Genomic DNA, 21,386 nt, shown 5'->3' with positions numbered 1-21,386 from the left:
CAAAAAATAGGAGTTTGATTGAATTTGGTTGCTTCTAAATCTAAGTTTTCATTACATTGAGTTTTGGTTTCTTGAAGTTAAGCTTGATGAGGAAGAAAGAAGATTCCAACAAACAAAAAACACAGATTTAGACATATTAACAATGGGATCTAACACAACCATACAAACTTACATAAATCACTTTTATAGATAAACTACTCAGATTGATTATTAGATTGTGCACCTACTCATTGGAGAGGATGTGTACATGAACACCATGACAAATATTTGCCCCCTATATAATTATACTTATAGTTAATATTTGTTCTATTATGTTATATGTTGCACTAATTAAAGCAACTTGCACTATTGTGCCCCACTAAATTGAAACTTCAAATATAGTAGGATAAGTATAGGTTTAGTTTTGCCTTTAAATTTAATATTAACATTGTATGATGGCTTGTATTTTAAAGTGTTAATAAAAATGAAAAATATGGGTAGGCAAGATATGAAAAAATTGTTCATTCTCAAATTATCTGCGTCGTTATGGACTTTTCTAAAGAGAGATGACCACATATATTATGATGTTTATTATTAAGTGTTAGATTTTGATTTTTTGTTGGACTTGAATGATATATAATATTAAATTGTTTGGATTTGTACATAATTTTAAAAATGTGATAGTACCATAAGATTTTTTTTTTCAATTTTATATAATTTTTATTTTCTAATTTGCGACCCGCTGAATCGATTAACTATATTTAAGACGAGCATGACATAATATTTAATTTCATTTTCATAAAAGGATATAGTTAAGCCAGCCATTATTTAGGCAGATAATGTGTGAAAACAATCAAGGTGATCCAAATTGTCCTAGATGCAAAATGAATTTGTTTGAGGATTTTCATACATTTAAATTATTAAATGCAAATTCAAAAAGGCAAAGGAAGGCCCAATATACAAAGTATGCTAACAAAAGAATATTTTGTTTTCTACTTATTCTCATTAGTATTATCAAAATTATTACAAGGTAAATATATCACTTTTAGAATTAGATTATTAAAACAACTTGTATGTTAACTCACACCATCGCCATTTTCTTCCAACTTTCCATCATTACCATCATTTTCACTTCTATCAAAATTATGAAAACAAAAGTTTGGTTTGAAAAGAATAAAGATGGAAAAAGGTAGGGCAAGAACTCAATAACACTCTTGGGAATAGCAAATAAAATGAAGAAAGAGGCCCGTGCAAGAGAAATATATACGAGAGAAAGATAAAAGTAACTTGTTTGTAACAACAAAAAAAGAGAGCAAGAGACATTGATTATTAGGATTAAAACCCTAGCAAACAAGGAAATTATGGGCCATCTAAAACTAAGCTCAATTGATTAAAGAATGAAACATTTAAATGAAATAAAATACTGATATCTTCTATTTAAATAGGGTGGGTGAGCATGAAACTTGTTAAGGTTTTTCCTTACTTGACTCTAAGTATAATTATTCTTTTGAATTCAGACCTGAATCCGAAACTAACCTGATCCTAAATATTGACTGAGTCAACTTTTAAACTCAAGTTCGACCCTAGACCCGATTAAATATAATGTATACTCATTTTAGATAAAGTCTTTTCAATATTATTTATTATTGAGAATATATAATTTAATGATATATATAATTAATCATATAAATATGATGAAAAAAATTAAAGAATCAATAATAATACCGAATAAAAAGATAACATTACTCTGTACAGTTTGGATAGAGACACATACAAACATGACGACATGATGAGTGAGTAACAATGAGATGAGTTGAGACGATTCATACTTAGTCCAAACCCGACTCTATATATTGATCAGGTCTAATCTTTGAACCCGACCCTAGACTCGATGAAATCTGATCCTATTTGGGCCCGATCATGGTCGGACTGTACTGGTGAGGTAGTGTTGGACTGCTCACCCCTATATTACATAATATAATCTTTACATCTAGTAGAATGATTTGTAACTCGTTTGAGCCTGTCTATAAGAATGAAATTGTAGTTGAATTCAGAGAATCCAATATTTGTCGTCTGAGTCTCACTTTTTCCTGTCCCTGCAAAAAGCGAAGAAACAAGGAGGGAACTCTCCTATTTTCCTTAAAAAATCAAATAGTAATATTACAAACATTTACCAATGTACCAACAAGATATTAGCCTAATAGTGTAAGCCCCTAGATCCTCAGTATGATCAAAAGATCAATGGTTTAATTTCTAGAAACGACATTTATTAGAAGGGGTAACCACAAATCTAAAAAAAGATTAATTTCTTACCTAGTGATAGAAACCATTATAGTACAAAAAATATTTATTAATGTATTTATCCATATAAGAAAAACGGAGCTTGATGATAATTTTCTATTTAAAAACTAGCAAGATACCCGTGCATCAGCAATGCACGGGGCAATACTTCTTTACTGCAAGATTAATAACACATATTACATCATGTACATTTATATGGTTAAGAAACATATGTTACTTGTGCATTCGTATTGTTAAGAACACACATGTGACCCGTGCATTCGCATGACTAAAAACACACATGTTACTTGTACATTCGCATTACTAAGAAAACACATGTTACTCATGCATTCGCATAGTTAAAACACACATGTTACTTATACATTCACATTATTAAGAATACACGTCTTACCTGTGTATTTGCATATTCAATCACATAAGAAAAATAAATGACAATTTTTAATTTGAATTTTCTAATGGAAATAACAAAGTGAAAGTCTGAAACATGATACCATATTATTTTTATTAAAATAAATATTTTAAAATTTATAGAAAATGAAATGATTTTTTCAATTTTAAATACGATTTTTTAATGAAAAATGGAAATCAAATCATTATACTAAATGAGTTTTTTTATTAAAAATATATTTAAAAGTTATAAAAAACTTCAATTTGGAATTTGATTTTTCAATTATAATAGAGAAAAATTAAAATTCAAAGAATCTGAAATATTAAAATTCAATTGGAAAAATGTTACAAAACTTTGATAAGGTGTAACAATGCAATTATTATTAGATTAATAGTAAACGTTAAATAATATACATAGATTAGTGTAAAGAAATAGTTTGGATGTGAAAAATGATTTCAATCTCATCTAATGCTCAATGTCTATTACATTTTAACATAACAAAACATAGCTACGGTAAACTCTCAAATTTGGTGGGGTAGCAACATAGACAAATCATTAATTAGTATTAAATTATTAACATAAAATATATAAAAAGTAAGGATAGTGTGGGAAGGTACATAGTAATAACATGTGACATGAATGAGTTTTTTTATTACTTTTTTAATAATTTAGAACATTTTAAGATGGGAAAATGTGAGGAGAATGTGACATGTGTCATATTTTAAGATGAGAAAATGTTAGGAGAATGTGACATATGACATGAAGGGAAAACATGTATGGGAAAATGTTAGGAGAATGTGACATGTGACATGAAGAGAAAACATGTGAGGAGGATGTGACATGTGGCATGAATGAGTTTTTTATATTATATTGTTAATAGAAAAGTTAATTATATATTCTCACTTTATTGTCTAACCACACATTAACTTAACACTTCCTTTCTCTTCCCTTTTTCTTTAACACCAAGCAATACAATATATTCACTTATCTTCTTACCATTTTGTTTCTCCCATCTTTCTCCTCATTTTATTTTATCTAACAAAACAAAGGATTAAACAAATTCTATGATAGAAAACATACCTAAAACTTACAACCTAAAAATATATTTCAAACAAGGAAAGGGTTAAAATATTTGTAAGTTCCAGTAGAAGTATCAAGTTGTTAATAGGTAAATGGTTGAAAATAACATAATTATACCATAAAAACTCCAAATGGACAAGCTTGCATTACATATATAAAAAGAAAAGAGAGTGATATAGAATAATTACATAACTAACTTTATATAACTTCAATTCTAAAAGATAACATGAAATCAATGAACAATGACTAATATACATATTTTTTTTGAATTCAAGTAAGATTTTTGGATGAGAATAAATAAAAAATAAAGTTTTAAAGTCCTGCAATAATGTGACAAATCTTTAAGAATTACTTTCATAAAAATATTACATTCCCCCAACAAGACCCAATTCAATGCATCCTTTTCACTCATTTTGTTATTCTAATTCATCAAAGCCGAATAAAAAACATTAAAATACAAAATTGAAAGTGTAACATATTGTCCCAAATTTCAAAAACATTGACATTGGATCACAATTTTTTTATATGAATGGTAGGTCGGTACCTTTGAGAACCCAAGAAGAGCATTTTCAAGGAAATCGAGGTTGCAAAATTTAAGAAAATTTAAGCACTTAATTTGGATGATGGTATTAGACAATGCACCATTTATAGAGTAATTTGAAAAAAAATGTAATTGGCTGATAAAACTTTTCCAATAAAAAACATCAATTAAATAAGCATTATGGAACCAAAAATAAATAGTATAATAAAATCTTTATCTTCATGATAATGCTCTTTTTGAGCTCTCAAATGTACCAACTTAGCAATTCATTTATTAAAAAAAAATTGTGAGTAAGTCACCCTCTTTTGAAATTGAGAAGTTGTTTTGCCAACATTTAGTTTTGTACATAAATTTTGTTTTTATCGAGTTATGATATAATTGGAATAATATGAGAAGTAAACAACATTTGGTTGGGAAAAAATTTAAACCAAATATCAAGTTTTTACTCTCAAGAAATATGTGTGTATATATATATATATGTATGTATTCATATGGATATATAATAGTATCCATCATTACATAATAAAATCATTAAATATAGTGGGAGGGTTTCTAACTCTTTTGAGTCTATTCGTAAGACTTTGGTTGAACTTGAGTCCAATCAAATATTTATCCTTGTGTGTCACACTTTTTCGATCTTCGCAAAACGCAAAGAAAAAAAAGTAGGAAACTTTCCTATTTTCCCTAAAATATCAAACATTACCTATATTTATTAATGTTTTTCCATATTGGATAATTTTATCATTTAAAATTAAATTATTTCTACATTCTTACTTATAGTATCCAACCAAGTTAACGCTTCTTCATTTCTCTTCCATTTTTTATTTAACGGCAATACTACAATATATTCACTTATCTTCTTACCTTTTTGTTTCTCCCCTCATTCTCCTCATTTTATTTTGTCTAACAAAACAAAGGGTTAAACAAACTCTATGATAGAAAATATACCCAAAACTTACAACCTAAAAACATATTATTGCAAACAAAGGAAGGGTTAAATATTTGTAAAATGCAGTAGTAGTATCAAATAGTTAATAGATAAATGGTTGAAAATGACATAACTATAACATAAAAACTCCAAATACACAAGCTTGCATTACATGTATAGAGAGAAAAGAGAGTCATATATAAGAACTACATAACTAACTTTATATAACATAAATTAAAAAAGATATCCTCAACAAGTAATCTAATGAACAATGACTAGTCTAATGCATTCTTAAAAATGAAGACAAAAAGCTTTAGATCCATAAAATAATGTGACAGATCCTTAAGAATTACTTTCATGAAAATTTTCATTTTCCATATCAAGACCCAATCCAATGCATCCTTTTCATTCATTGTATTTTTCTAATTTATCCGAGCCTGATAAACAAGTACTAAAATACAAAATTGAAAGTGTAACATTTTCCCACAAATTCCAAAAATATTGACATTGTATCAAATTTTTTTTATATGAATGATAGGCTGATACCTTTGAGAACCCAAGAAGAGCATTTTCAAGGAAATAACGATTGCTAAATATAATAAAATTTAAGCACTTGATTTGGATGATGGTACTAGACAATGCACCATTTATAGAGTAATTGAATCAAAAAATGTAATTGACTGATATGAAGTAATGTGACAAATCCTTAAGAATTACTTTCATGAAATTTTACATTTTCCATAATAAGAACCAATCCAATGCATCCTTTTCATTCCTTGTATTATTCTAATTTATCTGAGCCTAATAAACAAGAATTAAAATACAAAATTGATAGTGCAACATTTTCCCACGAATTCCAAAACATTGACATTGGATCACAAAATTTCTATATGAAGTGTAGGCTGGTACCTTTGAGAACCCAAGAAGAGCATTTTCAAGGAAATCGAGGTTGCAAAATTTAAGAACTTGATTTGGATGATGGTACTAGACAATGCACCATTTATAGAATAGTTGGGAAAAAATGTAATTGAGTGATAAAACTTTTCCAAACAAGAACAACAATAAAATAAGCATTGTGAAACCAAAAATAAATATTATAATAAAATCTTTATCTTCATGATAATGCTCTTTTTGAGCTCTCAAAGGTACCAACTTAGCAATTCATTTATTAAAAAAAAAATTGTGAGTAAGTCACCCTCTTTTGAAATTGAGAAGTTTTTTTGCCAACATTCAATTTTGTACATAAATTTTGTTTTTATCGGGTTATGGTATAATTAGAATAATATAAGAAGTAAACAACATTGGCTTGGAAAAAGTTAAATCGAAAATAAAGTTTTTACTCTTATGATATATGTGTATATATAATGTATTCATATGGGTATATAATAATATCTTTCATTACATAATAAAATCATTAAATCTAGTGGGAGGGTTTGTAAGATTCGGTAGTAGTATCAAATAGTTAATAGATAAATGATTGAAAATAACATAACTATAACATAAAAACTCGAAACGGACAAGCTTGCGTTACATGTATAGAGAGAAAAGAGAGTGATATATAAGAACTACATAACTAACTTTATATAACATAAATTTTAAAAGATGTCCTCAACAAGTAATCTAATGAACAATGACTAATCCAATGCATCCTTAAGAATGAAGAAAAAAAGGTTTTAGATCCATGAAATAATGTGACAAATCCTTAAGAATTACTTTCATGAAATTTTACATTTTCCATAATAAGAACCAATCCAATGCATCCTTTTCATTCCTTGTATTATTCTAATTTATCTGAGCCTAATAAACAAGCATTAAAATACAAAATTGATAGTGCAACATTTTCCCACGAATTCCAAAACATTGACATTGGATCACAAAATTTCTATATGAAGTGTAGGCTGGTACCTTTGAGAACCCAAGAAGAGCATTTTCAAGGAAATCGAGGTTGCAAAATTTAAGAACTTGATTTGGATGATGGTACTAGACAATGCACCATTTATAGAATAGTTGGGAAAAAATGTAATTGAGTGATAAAACTTTTCCAAACAAGAACAACAATAAAATAAGCATTGTGAAACCAAAAATAAATATTATAATAAAATCTTTATCTTCATGATAATGCTCTTTTTGAGCTCTCAAAGGTACCAACTTAGCAATTCATTTATTAAAAAAAAAATTGTGAGTAAGTCACCCTCTTTTGAAATTGAGAAGTTTTTTTGCCAACATTCAATTTTGTACATAAATTTTGTTTTTATCGGGTTATGGTATAATTAGAATAATATAAGAAGTAAACAACATTGGCTTGGAAAAAGTTAAATCGAAAATAAAGTTTTTACTCTTATGATATATGTGTATATATAATGTATTCATATGGGTATATAATAATATCTTTCATTACATAATAAAATCATTAAATCTAGTGGGAGGGTTTGTAAGATTCGGTAGTAGTATCAAATAGTTAATAGATAAATGATTGAAAATAACATAACTATAACATAAAAACTCGAAACGGACAAGCTTGCGTTACATGTATAGAGAGAAAAGAGAGTGATATATAAGAACTACATAACTAACTTTATATAACATAAATTTTAAAAGATGTCCTCAACAAGTAATCTAATGAACAATGACTAATCCAATGCATCCTTAAGAATGAAGAAAAAAAGGTTTTAGATCCATGAAATAATGTGACAAATCCTTAAGAATTACTTTCATGAAATTTTACATTTTCCATAATAAGAACCAATCCAATGCATCCTTTTCATTCCTTGTATTATTCTAATTTATCTGAGCCTAATAAACAAGCATTAAAATACAAAATTGATAGTGCAACATTTTCCCACGAATTCCAAAACATTGACATTGGATCACAAAATTTCTATATGAAGTGTAGGCTGGTACCTTTGAGAACCCAAGAAGAGCATTTTCAAGGAAATCGAGGTTGCAAAATTTAAGAACTTGATTTGGATGATGGTACTAGACAATGCACCATTTATAGAATAGTTGGGAAAAAATGTAATTGAGTGATAAAACTTTTCCAAACAAGAACAACAATAAAATAAGCATTGTGAAACCAAAAATAAATATTATAATAAAATCTTTATCTTCATGATAATGCTCTTTTTGAGCTCTCAAAGGTACCAACTTAGCAATTCATTTATTAAAAAAAAAATTGTGAGTAAGTCACCCTCTTTTGAAATTGAGAAGTTTTTTTGCCAACATTCAATTTTGTACATAAATTTTGTTTTTATCGGGTTATGATATAATTAGAATAATATAAGAAGTAAACAACATTGGCTTGGAAAAAGTTAAATCGAAAATAAAGTTTTTACTCTTATGATATATGTGTATATATAATGTATTCATATGGGTATATAATAATATCTTTCATTACATAATAAAATCATTAAATCTAGTGGGAGGGTTTGTAAGATTCGGTAGTAGTATCAAATAGTTAATAGATAAATGATTGAAAATAACATAACTATAACATAAAAACTCGAAACGGACAAGCTTGCGTTACATGTATAGAGAGAAAAGAGAGTGATATATAAGAACTACATAACTAACTTTATATAACATAAATTTTAAAAGATGTCCTCAACAAGTAATCTAATGAACAATGACTAATCCAATGCATCCTTAAGAATGAAGAAAAAAAGGTTTTAGATCCATGAAATAATGTGACAAATCCTTAAGAATTACTTTCATGAAATTTTACATTTTCCATAATAAGAACCAATCCAATGCATCCTTTTCATTCCTTGTATTATTCTAATTTATCTGAGCCTAATAAACAAGCATTAAAATACAAAATTGATAGTGCAACATTTTCCCACGAATTCCAAAACATTGACATTGGATCACAAAATTTCTATATGAAGTGTAGGCTGGTACCTTTGAGAACCCAAGAAGAGCATTTTCAAGGAAATCGAGGTTGCAAAATTTAAGAACTTGATTTGGATGATGGTACTAGACAATGCACCATTTATAGAATAGTTGGGAAAAAATGTAATTGAGTGATAAAACTTTTCCAAACAAGAACAACAATAAAATAAGCATTGTGAAACCAAAAATAAATATTATAATAAAATCTTTATCTTCATGATAATGCTCTTTTTGAGCTCTCAAAGGTACCAACTTAGCAATTCATTTATTAAAAAAAAAATTGTGAGTAAGTCACCCTCTTTTGAAATTGAGAAGTTTTTTTGCCAACATTCAATTTTGTACATAAATTTTGTTTTTACCGGGTTATGATATAATTAGAATAATATAAGAAGTAAACAACATTGGCTTGGAAAAAGTTAAATCGAAAATAAAGTTTTTACTCTTATGATATATGTGTATATATAATGTATTCATATGGGTATATAATAATATCTTTCATTACATAATAAAATCATTAAATCTAGTGGGAGGGTTTGTAAGATTCGGTAGTAGTATCAAATAGTTAATAGATAAATGATTGAAAATAACATAACTATAACATAAAAACTCGAAACGGACAAGCTTGCATTACATGTATAGAGAGAAAAGAGAGTGATATATAAGAACTACATAACTAACTTTATATAACATAAATTTTAAAAGATGTCCTCAACAAGTAATCTAATGAACAATGAATAATCCAATGCATCCTTAAGAATGAAAAAAATTTAGATCCATGAAATAATGTGACACATCGTTAATAATTACTTTCATGAAAATATAGATTTTCCACAAGACTCAATCCAATGCATCCTTTTATTTCCTTGTATTTTTCTAGTTTATTAGAGCATGGTAAACAAGCATTAAAATACAAAATTGAAAGTGCAACGTTTTCCCACAAATTCCAAAAACATAGATTTTGGATCACAAAATTTCTATATGAATGGTAAGCCGGTACCTTTGAGAACCCAAGAAGAGCATTTTCAAGGAAATTGAGGTTGCAAAATTTAAGAAAATTTAAGTACTTGATTTGGACGAGTGTATTAGACAATGCACCATTTATAGAGTAATTGGAAAAAATGTAATTGGCTGATAAAACTTTTCCAATCGAGAACATCAATAAAATAAACATTGTAGAACAAAAAATAAATAGTATAATAAAATCTTTATCTTTGTGATAATGCTCTTTTTGAGCTCTCGAAGGTACCAACTTAGCAATTCATTTATTAAGAAGTTTTGTGAGTAAACCAACCTCTTTTGAAATTGAGAAAAAAACTTTCCAACATTCAATTGTGTACCTAAATTTTGTTTATCTTGAGTTTTGATATAATTAGAATAATATGATGACAAGTAAACAACATTTTGTTGGATAAATGATAAATTTTTCATCAAGCTTGTACTCTCAAGCTATTTGTTGAAGTTTTACATGTCCAACTTGATATATTCATTATGTTTGAGGGAGTGAGTAGATATGTAAAATAAGTCTTTTTAATTTTAATTTACTGTTAGAGTAAGTTAATCCTCTCACACACATTCATTTATTTATTTATTTATATATATATATATATATATATATATATTTATTTATTTTGATGACTAGTCACTAGATTCTGTTGAGTAGGTTTCTTGTAAAATCTAATTCTATATCGACCTTTTGTCACTATGTTTATAGTCAACATGTAATGCAAGCGTTTTTTGGATTTTGTAGTTTTCATATACTTATCTCATCATCTTTTATTATTATTATTAGAGTAAATTACATTGACACCCCCTGAGTTTTAGTGAAATTATACAAACCACCCCTCATTTTTCTACACCTACATAAACCCCATCATTTTTATACTTTCATTATACTGACCACCCATGCATGAGAAATAAGTGTAATTTGGTGAACAAAAAATATGACAAATGCAATTAAGTTAAACAAAATATGATATATTGTGGAGACAAGTCGAAATAACATATGAGTCGATACCTCTTTATTATTTTTGGTTCGTTATGATATAGTATAAAAGCGATTTAAACAATATCTTTTTAGAATTGTTGGTGCATTTTGTAACAAAAAATAATAAAGATACATTAATATTTATATTATTTGGATTTTTCCTCACAATATACCATGTTTTGTTTAACTTAATTGAATTTATCACATTTTTTGTTTAAAATATTACACTTATTTCTCATGCAGCGGTGGTTAGTGTAATGAAAGTATAAAACTATGAGAGGTTTGTGTAGTGTAGAAAAGTGAGTGGTGATTTGTGTAATTTCACCAAAATTCAGGGGTGTCAATGTAATTAACTCTTATTATTATTATTTTTCATCTAAATAAAATATTTTAAAAATACAAGAAAACAAAGGTTGAAAATAAACAACATACACATGTAAATAGAAAATAAAAAAATATTGTGTGTCTTTCGTATAAGAAAGATCTAAACAAAATCATATAAGTAAAATGAGTAAGTATTTTTCTTGAATAATAAAAAAAATTGAAGATTATTTTTTAGTTTGTTCACCATTCTGCAAAGTCTCGATGTTATAAAAAAGAGAAAATATCTGTTGAGTTTAGGCATTACCTGATCGTTACGAAATTTAAATTATAAATTTCCTTTACCCATCAACTTATACGTGATTCGGATTGAATGATAATATGATTTGAATCTTGCCATAAATCTTTTCAATTTAGATGCATGATAGTTGATACATCTTGTAAACCTGAAAAAAATAATCTCAATAAGACAAAAATAAGACAAAACTGGTCACACAAAAAAACATGTCCATGGTGCATAGATCTGCATTAAAGCAAGTATTTTAGATTGATATTTTACTGAATAGTACATAAGAAAAAATAAATATGAAAGCTTGACCTTTTTCTTCAAGGGAAGTAAATAACATAAGAAATACAAAGTTTGTGATTACAAGAAATACATTGTTTGTGACCTTGATTAATATAATGTATTAATTTTAAGAAAGACAAGAAAAATGTGAAATGTAATTAAGGATTAGGAGTAGACTATTACCTTATAGCTTGTTGTGATTTGTGATGAGAGCATATAGCCAATATGAAATTGAATACATTAGGGAAGGAATAAAAGAGAGATACCCCAAATATGAAATTAGGGTTCATTTGTTGAACCCTTTAGAAAAATCAAAATGATGTATAGAAGGAAGGAAGGATGTGACTCTGTTGAGTCTGTGTTTGGCATTAGGGTCTAAGTTACCACACGTATATATAGTGTTAACTCTCCCAAACTCGATATGTTTGATCTCATTATATTTTGAAGGATATTCAGATATAGACCGATTCAAAAAAGAAATCGAAAATTTATCAAAAAAGACTTAAATCGTATTTTTTTTTTATTGTTTGGATCTGTTGGATTGGTGTTTAGAAAACCGATTGATTTGATTTTTAGTTCTAATTTCAGAAACCAGACTGATCCAGATCGAATCAATACTAATTATATATACACAAAAATGGATAATATTTCAGTTTTTAATCTAATTAACCTTACAATTGATAATATAAATTTTTTCATATTTTTTAATTGTTAGAAGTGTTATTAATAATTTACTAATATTTTCTTATTATTAAATTTAGGCAGGTGTCTCAGTGATATTGATTTGGTGGTGATTTATTTTTCCTAGTTTTATCATTTTTATTTTTAGTTCACATGAATATTATTAATAATTGTTTACATGTATCAGATTTGATATTAGGAGTGCTGAATTAGACTTATTATTTTTATATGAATTTAACACTTTGAAAATGTACTATACTTGTCATTTTTAAATAGATATTTTTTTTATGTAAACTTTAACAATATGTTAAAATTGTTATTTTTATTACAAAATCTAACCAAACTGGATAAAAAATGTATATAACTTTTGCATCAGATTTAAATCAACCAAATCATATATTATTTATGTCTTGTCATTCGATGACTTTTAATTTAAAAATCAACACAAACCGGCCAATAAATTGATCAGATCAACACGGATATTAGAAATTCCATTCTAGGCCATAATATATAGTATATGGTAATTGAATTTTAATGGTAGTCGCAAAGTACTCTTTTTAAGGATGTCACGTGTTAGCATAATGATCATTTGTCTCTAATGATGTTTCATTCTCTATTTCGGACAATCATATATTACCACATGAATAAAATAAATTTAAAAAAAATGAAAAGTAATATTCTAATTAGTTTAAGATAAAAATGAACACTAATCAAGACAAATGATCTCGTAACACTTACTAATATTTGGTAGTTGAGAATTTGAGACAATATCTACCGCACATATTTCTATAATTAGGTTTACAATGGGCCATAAATACATTCAATCTTATGAATAGGAAATAATATTTGTTTTATGGAAATGAATCAACCACATTAATATATCAAATTATATTTTCCATATATAATGAGCATTTTCCATAGCTGATTTGATTCTCTTTAAAATAAGTGAGACTCCTCTCTATTATTAGAGATAATAGTTTTATTTTTTAATATATTTTTAAGGGTAAAAATATAATCTTAAAATAAAATAAAGAATACAAATGAAATTATCTTTTAATTTTTATGCATTTCCATGTAACTATCTTTATCAGTAATGAAAATGAGTCTGACTACTTTAAAATAAATTCCTTGGGAATAGACATTTTACCAATCCATCCAAATCTTTTACACGCCAGCCAATTAATTATCATTATAACTCATAAACATGATGAATAAAAAACTAAATACAATAATTTGATCGAACAACATTATAATACTATAATATGAATTGAAAAACATTATAATTATACTGCTCTATTATAGATCATGTTCATTATTGAAACATTGGTCTCTTCTTCCTCTATAAATTAAATTAACTTCCATTTCATTTATTTTTCTTATGAGGATTCTACTGTCTGCTCTAGACATGTCCAAATTGTATGAGACACGATCGTATTATCTTCTATACAACAAGAGCTACTCCAACTTCCCTCTTCATTCATTTTCAATCATAATTTGTTTAATGTGTTCACTCATACAAGACAACATTGACATATCTACAATATAGAATCATGCATTGTGGTACTGATCCATGGAAATTAAGAAATTGTAGATAAAATTAAATGAATTATAGAAAAGTAGAATCTTTTAATATTAATTGGAAAGAAGATTATACATATTAAACTTTCTCCATAGTTTCATATCTAACCGCTTGAATCTTATTGTTCACATTTGTGTTAATTTAAGAATCAGCTTCTAATTCATCCAAGATACTTAAATCTAGTGATTTATGGTGTGATATGATCTCCAATCTTTGCATATGCAATAGAGTTTGTTCACCTCTTCCTAAACTTATATTATATTATATATTTTATCTTACTTCGACTTATACGAAATTCATGTGTTTTTAAAGTTTGTCTTCTCAATTCAAACTTCTCATTTAATTCACCTTTCAAGTCTTCCATAAACACAATAACATTTGTAAAAATCATGCATTGTTGTACTGATCCATGGAAATTAAGAAATTGTATATAAAATTAAATGAATTATAGCAAAGTAGAATATTTTAATATTAATTGGAAAGAAGATTATACATATCAAACTTTCTCCATAGTTTCATATCTAACCCACTTGAATTTTATTGTTCACATTTGTGTCAATTTACCAATCGTCTTCTAATTCACCCAAGATACTTAAATCTAGTGATTTATGGTGTGATATGATCTCTAATCTTTATATATGCAATATAGTTTGTTCACATCTTCCTAAACTTATATTATATTATATACTCTGTCTTACTTCAACTTATACGAAATTCATGTCTTTTTAAAGTTTGTTTCCTCAATTCTAACCTCTCATTTAATTCATCTTTCGAGTCTTCTATAAAGACGATAACATCTACAAAGAGTCAGACATTGTTGCACGGATTCATGAAAATTAAGAAATTGTAAATTAAATTAAATGAATTATAGAAAAGTAGAAACTTTTAATATTAATTGGGAAAAAGATTATACATATCAAATTTCTCTTTAGTTTCACATCCAATCCGCTTGAATCTTATGGTTCACATTTGTGTCAATTTACGACTCATCTTTTAATTCACCCAAGATACCTAAATCTAGTGAATTATGGTGTGATATGATATCCAATCTTCACATATGCAATAAAGTTTGTTCACCTTTTCCTAAAATTATATTATATATACTTTTTCTTACTTCGACTTATACGAAATTCATGTCTTTCTAAACTTTATCTCCTCAATTCTAACTTCTCATTTAATTCATCTTTCGAGTCTTTCATAAGGACAATAACATCTGTAAAAAGCATACATTGTTGCATGGATTCTTAAAAATTAAAAAAATTGTAGATAAAATTAAATGAATTATAGAAAAGTAAGAATTTTTTAATATTAATTGCTAAGAAGATTATACACATGAAACTTTATCTAGAGGAGTGAGAATATGAGCAATCACATTTGAGAACCAGTTGTCAATGTTGAGAGAGTTGACATTAATGATAGGGTGGATGAAATTCTAAGCCTTATCAAGTGGGTTGAATATGAGCAATCACATTTCATAACATAATTGATTTTATAATCAAATTTTATATACAAATATATAAATGATTAATTTAATATAGTTAATGTATAACCAATTAATTAAGATTAAATTACATCAATACATTTTGAAGTGTAACTTAATTATATTAATTATTTTTTGGTTAAAAGATTATATTCATCTATCTTTATGGGTACTAAGTGTAATGTATGTATATAAATTATAAGTGATTTGTGAAACTATAAAAAAATGAGGATTGATTTGTGTAATTTCATTAAAACACATGATATTTGTATATTATGGTTTGACCCATTTTCTATTAACTATTTGGCAGCATTTGTCTTTTGACCACAAATATTAAACTATTTTTATTAGGATTTAATATTTATGTACAACATGGTTGAGATTTTTACATTGTCAGTCATCTATTATTCATATGTAATTATTATAGACTCTTAAACAAAAGTAATGTACATAAGTGATTAATAATATAGTGACAACATGAGACTAATGATGCATATATAAAACTATTTCTATTAGAATTTAATATTTATGCACGAACAACAATATAAATGTTTTTTATATTATCTACCATTTATTTGCTAAACATGAATAAATTTTAAACAAAAATAATATAAATAAAATCATGAATAATATATCAATAATATAAATTTTACACTAACAATATATTCATCTACAAGAAGGAATGGTGGACATAAGTTCTATTTTGTCTATCCTTGACTTTAGAGTACAAGTTACAACACCTCCAACACGTATGGTTATATATATGTATATAGAGGTGTTAACTCAAACTGTATTATTTGTACTTCCAAACTAATTTTTAAAAACATAATAAGTTTTTATTTTAAAAGATGAAAGATTACAAAACAACTAGGTTTTACAAACTAGATACCTATTGCATAAAATAACATGTGCTTAGGTTTATAAGAAACTGAATTTATTATCATTAAAATAGAAATAGATTTTGTTCTCTTCTTAGTTAGATAGTCAACGCAATAGTTCCCTCCGCTTAAAAATATGTGTTCCTAACCTTCACAAATTAAATTAAACTTATTGAAATAAATTAAATGTTTAAATCATTTTTACTTTATATAGTTATATTCAACTTTGGTTTACTTTCTTTAGTTTTTCATTGAATTATGATCGTGTTTTTGTTTTACATTTAGTGGATAAAGGTCATAATTTATATTTGAGTAGATACGGTATATTCAGCAATATCGATAACCCACAATCTTACATCATTCATTTGTATTGAAGATTTCAGCAAACCAAAAACATTAAACTATAGTGAGGTTAGTTCCCACAAAAAAAGTTTTTTCAGTGACTGAATTTAATTGTCAAGTAGAGGAATAAATATTTACCAACCCTTGATTTTTTTATGAACTTATCAATCCTTGATTTGGGGTATGAAACCCTTGATTTAATAAAGTTAAATGAATCTCAACTCATTAAATAATTCAAAGATAAACATTTGTCTTGCTCATTCCAAAGATCAAGACATTTTAAGGTTATTCATCATACAATCCAATCCTCCCCTAGTTAAGGAATTGTTGTGGCCATCCCTTAGTTTTTAGGTCATCATATATACATGAAAACAAGATCAAATGTAAGAAATTAAAAACAAACTAAAAACATGGATTATATTGTCTCCAACCATGCACATTATATAAGCCCTATGAATTAAATTATTTTTTTTATTACAGGATAAGGAAAAACATGAATTATATCTTCTTTCAATGACTATGATTTGAATTATTTTTTAATTAAAAAAAATGTTTCTCCTCTTTTTTTTCCGATAAGGAAAAATGTATTAAAAGGAGCACAAGGGGTGCCCATCCAATACAAGAAAAAGATCAATTAATGATCTTCTTAGAACTTAGAATGATACAGACTTTTGGGTCCATACACCAATTTGCAAAAGATAAAGAAGACGTGTTTTTTGTAACATTGATAAACCAAATCCAAGATCTAGTTTGAATTAAATCAAATAAATGCACAAAGCTTGGAGTCTTCTCTAAAAAAAATGCTTCATTTCGCATAATCCAAATAGACCAAACCACCGCAAACCAAAGCAATCGCCACAGATTAGCATTAATTCCTCATCCAAGTGAGTCATAAAGATTGAAAAGGTCAAGAATTGTAGATGGAAGTGTACAAGGAATCTGCAGCCAAGAGTAGAACTTTTTCCAAACACTTGCAACAAAGTCACAAGATATAAATAGGTAATCAATAGACTCAACATGATTATTGCATAACATACAAGTCATATCGCTAATCCTGAGAATAATATTTCGTTTAAATAGCTCATCCTTCGTTGGAAGCCTTCTTCTCAACAACTTCCAAACAAAGAAGCAACAAATATTTGAAGGAACACAGTTAATCCAGCACTTTTTTAAAACGTTACCTAAAGGAGAAGATTGTTGATTCAGCTGAGTCAAGTAGGCAGATTTAACCATATAATCACCAGAGCCATCTAACCCCCATTTCCAAGTATCCAAAGAATTCATTTTACAAGAATGGTTATGAATCAAAACATACAAATTCGAAGCAAGAGTCTCCTCTCTACCAAATAAGCTTCTCCTCCAAATACAATCCCAAACTCAGACTTCCTCATCCCAATGGCCGTTGTCACCCACCCAAGCATTCTGGTTTTGAGCAAGATAGAACAATCTGGGATAAACTACCTTAAGACTCTGAGTGCCAACCCAAACATCATGCCAGAAGAAAGTTTGAAGACCATTGCCAATTTCCTTCCAGACATTATCAACAAACCAGCCGTCTCCTTCTCCAGTAAAAGATCCCACTTTCCCCAAATCCTTCCACCATCTCGAGGCCGAATTATTGCTATAAACACTAAAGTCAGTACTATATTTTGAATTAATTACCTTGACCCAAAAAGCCTCACTTTGCTGAAGTCTACGCCATCTCCATTTCCCCAAAAGCGCGTCATTAAATCGAGAGAGATCTCTAACACCGAGACCACCGAGCTCCTTTGGTTTGCAAACATCCACCCAAGCCACCCAAGCAACACCTTTACCACCTCTCTTATTCCCCCAAAGAAATTTCCGTTGCAAGTTAACAATTTTAGCTAAGACTTTCTTTGGGGCTTTATAGAGAGAAAGCATATAAGTAGGGATATTGGATAACACTGAATTCAGCTGAATCAATCTCCCTCCAAAAGTAATGAGTTTGCATTTGCACGCAGCCAGCCTCTTTGAAATCACCTCAATCATACCCTGCCAAGTAGACATTTTCCTTGGATTTGCCCCTACAGGAATACCCAAGTAAAGAAAAGGGATAGAATCAACCTTACAATACAGAAAATTAGCCGCTGCTGAAATAGATGACTCCGGTAACTTTAAACCAAATAAAGAGCTTTTGTTTGAATTGACCTTCAAACCCGAAACTAACTCAAAACATCTTAAGATTGTCTTCAAGCACCAAAGGTTGTTATCTGATAATTTGCAAACAATAATAGTATCATCCGCAAACTGAAGATCACACTCTTCAACATCACCTCGACCAATTTTGAATCCGTCAAAAACACCAATGGATCTAGCTCTTCTAACCAATCCAGCAAATCCTTCCGCTACCATAAGAAACAGGAAAGGCGCCATAGGATCCCAATCCTCAGAGGAACCCAACCCCATTTTTCTATGTGCTGTTTTCAGCAAGTAACTCCCTCTACTCAACAAATATGAGCCACAAGTCACAGACTACATTTTTAAACTCCATTAGCATTTATTTCTAGTGAGAAAGATGTATGTAATGATAATATACCAGTTTTCTATATTATCATTCATTATTTACTATTCATTTTAATTATTAGCAATTCTTAAATAAAAGTAATACAAATTATGGTGGATGATATACTAAATATGTATAAATCTTTATACTAACACTATATAGATATTATTATCTTATTTTTATCTAATTTAGTACTATTATTAACCCTATGGAGCCGATAAATTAGCCAACTATGCAATAGATTCTTGGCATAATTCTTCTTGGAACAACTCTCGTTCTTTTATAAAGGATGAGTATAATAGAAATAGACTAAAATTTGTATATTAATAATATCACAATAAATACATGAATGCAACTTTAAAATGTGCCATCAATTATCATTCCCGGAAGCCATCTTTGTAATGCATTGACACCCTAGCTTTAATAAAACAAAATGTTTAACAAAATCTCAGAAACACCAAAAGGAAATAGCAACACATAAATTACTTACTGCAACACTCACTCTTAGATGTGTATTTAGTAACATACCAGATCTGCAACATTCACTCCACATAAATAAAGTCATGTTACAACTTTTTTTTTGATAAGCGAAAATATATTAAAGAATGTTCTTCTATACTACTTGATCATGGTGACATATCTCTCACTTGCACATCTCTTTGCTTGCTTGCCTTTTCTTGTCTTGATCACAAATGCAGTGCATGAATATTTATAGATGCTCTAGGTACTTCATGATCCTAAGCACATGCGTTGGAACTTGGAACTATAAACCCTATAAACTATAACTTCTAGAATGTAGAAATACCTAGAAGAGTAAAATATTCTAAAACTAGAAAATACATGAATATCAGTTAATAGTGTATATGCGTCAAGTTTATATTTCCAACAAAAGCATTGTGCTCAAGCTGGTTAAGTGGAAAGGCTCATATCTTTCCATCATGGGCAGGGTTGAGCTGGTTAAATCCATTATACAAAGTATGTTGACTTTCAGCTTTCAAGTCTATTTATGGCCAAGTGCTATGCTGAAATTTATTGACAAAAGCATAAGGAACTTCATTTGGTCTGGTGATATTAATACCAGAAAGCTTGTCACTGTGGCTTGGCATAAGCTCTACACTCCTACTAATGAAGGAAGTCTTGGTCTGAGGTCAATTGCTGAAATGAATCAAGCTTCCCTGCTGAAACTTGCTTGGGGTATGAGGTCTTCCTCTTAGGAATTGGCCTTATTTTCCAGAGCCAGGTTCTGCAGAGTCAGTAGGAAGCAGGAAACCTATGTAAAGTCATCAATTTCGCCTGGTATCAAAAGAGTCTGGACTATGATCAATGACAACTCTAGATGGGTAGTTGGTAATGGAGCTAATATACACTATTGGTTAGACAACTGGCTTGGTAGTCCTTTAGCCACCACTCTGAACATTCCTCAACAGCTTTACTCCTCCTTGAATGCAAGAGTTGAAGATTTTATCCAGGACAATCACTGGTTAATCCCCTCATAGATAGCCTCTATGCACCCTGCAACCTTGCAGTCAATCATTAAAATTCGTATTACAAATCAGACTTAAAAGGATAAGCTAGTTTGGATTCACTCTAGTGATGGTGGCATGAGTATGAAAGATGCATACTATTTCTTCAAGCCAGGGCAGACTCAAATCAATTGGTGTAAGAAAATCTGGTCCAGCTTCATTCCCCCAACAAAATCATTCATAGTTTGGAGGCTGCACAATAACAAAATGCCTCTTGATGTCAACCTTCAGAAAAGGGGCATCCATCTGGTCTCTACCTACTCCATTTGTCATGCTGCAGAGGAGTCATTTAATCACCTTTTCTTTCAATGCAATTTTGCTCTTGACTTATGGCACTGGCTTGAAAACATTATTGATTTACCTTTGGACAGCTCCTTTATTCAGAGTCTTTTGAGGGTGTG

The sequence above is a fragment of the Lupinus angustifolius genome, chromosome LG03 (assembly GCF_001865875.1).
Source record: "Lupinus angustifolius cultivar Tanjil chromosome LG03, LupAngTanjil_v1.0, whole genome shotgun sequence".
NCBI lineage: Eukaryota > Viridiplantae > Streptophyta > Magnoliopsida > Fabales > Fabaceae > Lupinus > Lupinus angustifolius.
The sequence above is the reverse complement of the archived record's forward strand: the minus strand, read 5'-3'. Positions refer to the sequence as shown.